Genomic DNA, 8,288 nt, shown 5'->3' with positions numbered 1-8,288 from the left:
CCTAGTTGATATCATTTGAATTGCGCAATACAATTTGTATGATATTGTTATTGTCATGTTAATTTATCTTGGCCTAATTTGTTTTGTATAGCCTTAAGACCTTTAAATAGTTATTTCATATGTTATTATTGTGCAGTTAAGAAATCACTGGGGAACAAACATAGATACTGATGGAATGATTGGAACTTTCTATTTGACTTACAAAACAACGTCTGAATGATCATAGTTAATGAATGAGTAATTTTATCTTATGTAATATTCTCGAACTTTCCATTCTGCAGAGTCTCTTTAACAGTGTTCTAGACGTTTTCTTGATAACTATATTTATACACAGATACCGAATTAGACTAACAGACATCAATTACATCATACTAGTGAACTTTATATTGGATATATTCTGTAAGATTTAAGACAAGAATTCTGGATAAAGAAAAATCAAAGGATTGGACAGATATTTTTTACAGTTAAGTTGACACTTCTTTTTGTATAACTTATTTGTAAAATTGTATAATAAATCTGGTTACATTTCATTACATTGTATATTGATTTGTGTTTTTTATAGCTATAAGTTAAAGGCACTTGAAGTTAAGGTCGAAAACATTGACTCTATAACATAAACACAGCTTGAATTAGAACATGAACAAAGTTAGATTAAAACAAGTAGAAAAAGAAGACGAATTTGCATTATGACAGACAGAACTTGATATGAAGGAAAGGTTAGAAAGGGAGAAAATCATGATTAAAAATTGTAAAAGTAGAAAGCAACACTAATGTAGAGTAAAAATCCGAATATTTTAATGCAGCTAAAAATATACATTTGGTCCCCAGATTTTGACCCAAAAAAAATCAAATTCATCGAATGTGACTTACCGAACTAGACTTATAATCGGCCTTGTACCTCTCAAAGAAACTCGACACATGCCACTAGTTTATCAGGGTATGCATATCTCATTTCCTACCTGAAGCTAACGAGATCATACAGGGTTTTTGGTGTTCGTGTTGCTCAGTGTTTTTAGTTTTCTATGTTCTGTTTTGTAAACCATTTTTTAACGTTTTTCGCTATTTGCCATGTCGATGTCAGTTTTTTTCCCTATAAGTTTTAATGTCCCATTTATATCCTTCGTTCCTCTATGAATGTGTGCTAAATATTCATTTGGGAAATCAAAAGCGTCCTAATGTCATCAAGTACGTTAACTTGTTTATGACAACACAGTAATATGCATCAATGAAAAAATGTAAACATCCTAAGTTTTTGGTGGCGTTCACGTTGCTTAGTCTTTAGTTTTCTATGTTGTGTCATGTGTACTATTGTTTGTCTGTTTGTCATTTTCATTTTTAGCCATGGCGTTGTCGGTTGTTTTCGATCTATGAGTTTGAATTTCCCTCTGGTGTCTTTCACCTTTCTTTTTGATATACAAGATTTAATAAAAAGAGATATAAATGAAATACAATTGGGAGATTTCTCAATGAAGAATCGGAAAGGGAAATCCCATGAAAATTATTATAAAAAAACACAATATATAATGGATAAGTTCTAAAATGCTTAAGAAGCAAATATAAAAAGGAGAATAAATTGAACAAACTAACATAACAGCAAAGAAATAATAGACAAGTTTGAAGCCTTACCTGTTGGTGACCTTCTGCTGTTGTTTTTTCTATGGTCGGGTTGTTGTCTCTTTGACACATTCCCCATTTCCATTCTCAATTTTATTGTAACATTGCAAATCACGGTTCTTACTGAACCATTACCATCGAGAAAAAGGCAACACCAAAATAATTGAAGACATGGAAAGTAGACACGTGACCAATTGAAGACAACTTTACAAGACTGTTGATCGCGCGTCTTAGCAGCACACCGCGTCTACACAGATTCACCATAGCGTTCGTAGTACAAATAGCCTTTTGGAGAACTATGCATATAGAAATTAAAACCTAAATAGACACTGATCGAATTTTTATGTTGATTCATATATACCTTGACATAATATTTCATGTTCAGTGAAGTCTAGGGGCAATATTTTTCTATATCTAATATTTATACAGTATAACGTGTTAAAATTAGAATGAAATTCAAAACAGTGTGGCTGTGGCCATTGATTGACACATTAAGTTCATCCATTGACTGGGACAATTTACGTGAACGTTTGTCTGTAACGACCACTGTTCACGACGTACCTACGATAGACCTTTAAACTGTGGGGTCACCAAAGGTTTCTTAACGCCTTTAATTATAAAATAATTCGAAAAATTAATCAGGAATAACTTTTATGTTTTGATTTATATAATTGATATAAATCAAAACATCGTGTTATTTCTCATTAATTTTTCGAATTACTTTATTAAGGTGGTGAGAACCTTTGGTGACCCCATAGTTTAAGTGTCTTTAAAAAGTACATAGTGAGCAGTGGTCGTTACATACAAACGTTCACCTAAATTGTCCCAGACAATAGATGAATTTAATGTGTCAATCAATGGCCACTGCCACACTGTTTTGAATTTCATTCTAAATTAAAAATATTTATAAACTGCAATAAAATTGGTAGGTTATAAATCCAAGTTTTAGTTTTAAAATTTGTTAGCCAAGAAAATGCAAGATGTAATTCGAAAATTAGTAAGTACTTAAACTTTATTTATGCTGTACGGTAATTTTGTATTCACTATTGTTAACCAGTATACAAGGTGTTCCATAGACTGTTCAGCAGAAAGAGAATTAAGACATGTAGGCTGACACTGTTTTCGGTTAATTGTAAAATAGACAATTTAGAATGTACACTGATATTTACTTTTGGTAGTCGAGCATGTATGCAATAGGGTATAGAATGGATTATCATACGTTATTAAGTAGGCCCCCCAAAAAAGAGACCATCTAAAAGACAATTTGACGCTTATCTTTCGATAAAGTTTCGGTTTCGGTAAGGAACTTTTCACCTTTTTATTAAAGGATTTATTTGTTAAGACGTATACAAATTGCAGTTCAGAACCGACTTGTAGCAGATCTATTTAATAAATTGGTATCACATTTTGCATTGATAAGAGATTGCTTCAAACTATGAAAAAAAGTTCTGCGCGGAGTTTTTGTTTATATAAAAAGATACCACGTAATTCAATAAGAGTGACACTGAAATTTCCCGTCAGTGCAATTGCACTTATTTCTATTTATAGGTTGCACATTGTGAATACAGCTGTTTCTCAAAACACGCCTCTTTTGGGGAGATCTTGAATATTCATAGAAAATTAATTTTGTTTACATACTGGTTCCCAGTTATGCTCTCTGTGTTCCATCTCACAGAGACATAACTTGGGAATGTTACCAGTAAATATACATGTGCATATTGTTTACATTGAAATCTGTGGTAACCTTTCATTCGAAGTAGGGGTAGTTAAGAAAATTAATGTTAGTTTAAACTCTGAGAAGTTCAGGGCATATACACGTTGAAAATATGCCGCACAGCCCTATATTTTGACCTTTGAAAAAAATTGTGATGCATATGAACTTTCAATTCTAGGATAAGATTTTTTCAAGACTTCATAGTAAAAATGGTACAGTTTTAGCCGTAAAAGGAGTTCCTATTTGTAAGTTAAATTGTTAAAAAGTGCTGATATTTACTCTTCGCAGGCATTGAAACTCACAGATCCTTCCTGATTTTTTTATGCGGTGTTTGTGTCCTTTCGACAACCCAAAAGTAAGCCGCAACACCTTAATCTGCTTTTTTGTCACCACAGCATAATAAATACAAGCTAGAAAAACAACAATATGTCAACAAAACTAGTGTGTTCTATCCTGAATATGTACTAAATATTCTAAATTGCTATAAACAGCAGAATGATTAAGAAATTTGAGGCCCCAGGGGCAAAAACATAGAACATTTCATATCCCCTTGGGTCATAAAACAAATAACTTAACTAGTAAATGCTATGATTTTATGATTTTAAAGTTCTTGATATAGAAAACAATAACTATGCTTGGAAGTAATGCAAAAATCAGATGTTAGCAGTCATCTCTATAACATTTTAAGTGAATTTATATCTCAGACTGGTATCTGCAAAAATACAACTATTGCAAATATATATGGCTTTGTTTGAACACTTCTAGTATATATATATTAGCTAAATTGTGTCAGATATATGGTTACAGATGAAACTGTTGTGACAAGAATTCTAAATTGACCATTTGAGGCAGAAAATGTGTACTTCAATTGACAAATAGGCATACAGTAAGATTTGGACTGGAGACAGAGGCTGGATTGAATACTTTATATAATCTTGAATGTTGTAATGATTGAATGCTATGCATAACATTTATAGTATTCTAATATGCTTTCAATGTGTTATCAAAACAGTTTTAAACAGGTTCTAGGCTTTTTTTATCAGAAAATATGCAAATAGGGTAAGCTGGTAATAATTAAAATCTTGTTTTCGAATTCTTTGAAAAATTGAAACAGGGAGGGGGTATAAAATGTACAGTAAAGAAAAACTTAGAATATACACAGTGATTTCTTTCAGGCTATAATTCTGATAAATGAGTATTAATGTGAGAAAAACTGATTTTAGAGAGTTTTCTATTTGAATAAATGTTTGTATAGTTTGCACTTTGTAAATACAGCTGTTTCTCAAAACACGCCTCTTTTGGGGAGATCTTGAATATTCATAGAAAATTAATTTTGTTTATATACTGGTTCCCAGTTATGCTCTCTGTGTTCCATCTCACAGAGACATAACTTGGGAATGTTACCATTAAATATACATGTGCATATTGTTTACATTGAAATCTGTGGTAACCTTTCATTCGAGGTAGGGGCAGTTAGAAAATTAGTGTTAGTTTAAACTCTGAGAAGTTCAGGGCATATAAACGTTGAAAATATGCCGCACAGCCCTATATTTCAACCTTTGAAAAAAATTGTGGTGAATATGATCTTTCAATTCTAGGATAAGATTTTTTTCAAGACTTCATAGTAAAAGTGGTACAGTTTTAGCCGTTAAAGGAGTCCCTATGGGAAATGGCATTGTCAATATTTACAGAAATGCAACCGATATGCAGTTTTAATGAGATTTAAATCTGAAGGTTAGTGTAAAATTTACGACAGAAGACACGTATCATATATGATCTACTTGTTAGACTGATTATTATCCATTTCTAAAGTCGTTGAACTTTGCTAGTTGATTTTTTTTAAATCACACACACACACACACACAAACTAATAATATTTTTTGTTTTAATAAAATATATCACTGCAATCGCCCAGTTTTTAAAAGTTGATGTCCAATTAATTCTACCATATTTTCAAAAACAGCTTGTACAACGACCATTTTAGTCGATCTTGCTCATAACCCTGATAAAGAAGTTAGAAAACCTATATTTATGAAGTCCGAAAAATCATACCTTCGACAGTTGGCAATACTGAACTAGAAATCGACACGTGTGTCAGTTTAAGACACGAAGCATATCTTCTAGATTCAGTACTATCGGATATGATGACTGTCAGGAGTTCAACAATATAGGTTAACATTAAAGTAAAACATACAGGAATCTAATTTGTTACCTAATATATAGGCAGAAGCAAATGTGGTACCCAATAAGCTCATATTGGTACAGCAGTTAACGCAACCCGATACATATTTAGTCAGTCAGAAACTTCAACAATTTTGTTTTTGTTGTGTTTGGTGAAGAAATCATGGAGTCTCATTGTTTTGTTCACACTTCGTTGTTAATATAATGAAATTTAATATGACTGTCTTTCAAGTGAGAGGTTTAGCTAGCTTTAACATCAGGTTTAATCCAACATTTCTACAAACAAAAATGCCTGTACCAAGACAGGAATATGACAGTTGTTATCCATTCGTTTGATGTGTTTGAGCTTTCGGTTTTGTCATTTGATTAGGGACTATCCGTTTAGAATTTCCCTCAGTGTTCAATATTTTTGTGATTTTCCTTTTTTTTTCATAAAGTAGATTTTTCATGAACTTATATCATTTTTTCCCACTCCTTGTTGTAAAACACTGTTTAATGGGCTTATTAAGACGATCTATTAATCCAGCAAGATGTATAGCAGTGTTGAGTTTAAAAAATATGTTAACAAAATATTAGGTAATCTTTCTCAAAAAAATAAGGGGAGATAGCCTTATTCAAGATGCTTAGCTGGACATCTAGATTATGCTGAGATTGATATCATACTTTGTTTATGTTAATATCAACGGACGGAACCACATATTTTAGTGTATTTACAATCTCCTCTGTCATGACCCATGTAGGTGTTTCAGTTGAATACTGGGATTTCAGTCATTTATTTACCTGCTTGTCGCATGAATAATTAAACACACAATAATCTTGTTGATACTGTCATTAGTTAATTACTGCCATAAGCTATACATATAGTGCCAAATACATGACTATTTATCATGATATGTATTGATAATAGTTATCACCCTGAGGTCTATGTATAAGCGAATTTGATCAACAAAGAACGAATAATGATATGCTACAATGTCCTTGACATTGATGGTTGTGATATTGGTAAACATAACATCGACGTTACAGTAAATATTTTGTCAAAAAACTAACACCAATACATGTAAAAAGAAATTCAACATCAAACATTTTTGAGAGTGGAATGTTTTACATTCCCCTATGTATTACTAGCTCAAACGGCAGCACTGATGTATTGACATAAAAAAAAACAATGATACGGTTAACTGTTTAGTATTTTATTAATTAGGCGGTGAAAAAAGGTTCCATTCATTTAGGCCCGAAGACCTGGCACAACTTTTCAAAATTTATCGTTGTATTTGCTCTCTAACTCCATATTTGATACTGACATTCCGACTGATTCAATTCAAGTTCTTATAATGAGCATTTTGCAAACGAATACGCGTTTTGCGTAACGATTTGCAACCCCAATATATTTGATAATTATTCATCATCACTGGATTAAGATTTCGTGTGAGGGTATCACAACTTACATAGTAAACACCCCAATGTTAGCTTAAAATATGAATGATTTGGTAAAAATTGTGTAAATTTCCTGTTTTAAAAATTTGGAATTATTCAAAACACTGTCATTTATAGCCATATTTCTCAACCTTTTTAGAATTTTGGCTTTCAATGCTTTGGATTCCCGGACTACTGTTTGGTTAAAGTTAAGTCTGTATAAGTAAATTATGTTAGTAACAATCAAAGGATATACTTTTAAAAATTATTAGTAATTTTTCCTAAAAAACGATTCCTTTGCATCATGGAGGTAACAAAAAAGATTATACCCTGGAATAACTAGTATTTGACAAAACTAAGTTGATTAACACGAATCATTCGACAGCAAAAATCAATGTCGAAATTTACAATTTGTAAACTGTTAGTTGTACAGTTTCTAAATATAATCTTTTATAATTCTTCTCCGGACTTACCTTGATTTTATCATATGTTTAGTAGTAAATACAGTAGTTTTGAATATTTGATAAATAGCCTGCTGTTTAATCCATATCGCGCAACTTTGATGCACACCCTTTATTGCATACCCTTTATCACACCCCTACCCTTTATCGCATACCCTTATCACACCTTTGCCCTTTATCACAACCCTACTTTTTTTTTACAGTTTTTTTTTTATTTTATTTTTTGCTTAAGAAATATTTTTCCTCAAAATAGGTACGGTCATTCGGGCGTGACGCAATTTATTAAATGACGTCATCGTTTGGTATGTACATGTGACGTCAAGAACGTCAAGTCTTCATATTTTTTGGCACACTAAATGCAACTATAAAAAATACAAAACACACGATAAAATACAATAATAAACAAAATATTTTTAAAACAACAGCACGCAAATTGTAAGGTAACCCAGGTGCTTTGGATAAGTAATTGTGCATTTCTTTTAAGGCTTTTAAAACAAGACAAAAGTAGAACTGAAGGTAACCCAGTGAACAGTTCATATAATATAACTTTCCTGTTGAAATATATAATAAAGCGTATAAAACATGGCGAAATCCGTATCAACTGCCGTATCACCCTCGACCAATATCATCCCTCGGGCCTAAAGGCCCTTGGGCTGATATTGGTGTCTCGGGATGATACGACATGTGATACGGATTTTCCACTGAAATTATTCTCTATGTATTGAATAACTAAGCTTTACAAAATTCCGTATAAACATTGCGTTTCGCTTTTTTGTTTAAAAAAAGATCTAAATAATATTTAGTTTAAGTTGCTGCATTTCTCAACCCTTGTACTGTGTGGTATCGAATTTACCCAACAGAGAACGAATACTGATATGCTAATGATGTGCTAGAAACTGAAG

This window comes from Mytilus galloprovincialis, chromosome 1, assembly GCF_965363235.1.
Source record: "Mytilus galloprovincialis chromosome 1, xbMytGall1.hap1.1, whole genome shotgun sequence".
NCBI lineage: Eukaryota > Metazoa > Mollusca > Bivalvia > Mytilida > Mytilidae > Mytilus > Mytilus galloprovincialis.
This window is presented reverse-complemented; position numbering follows the sequence as displayed.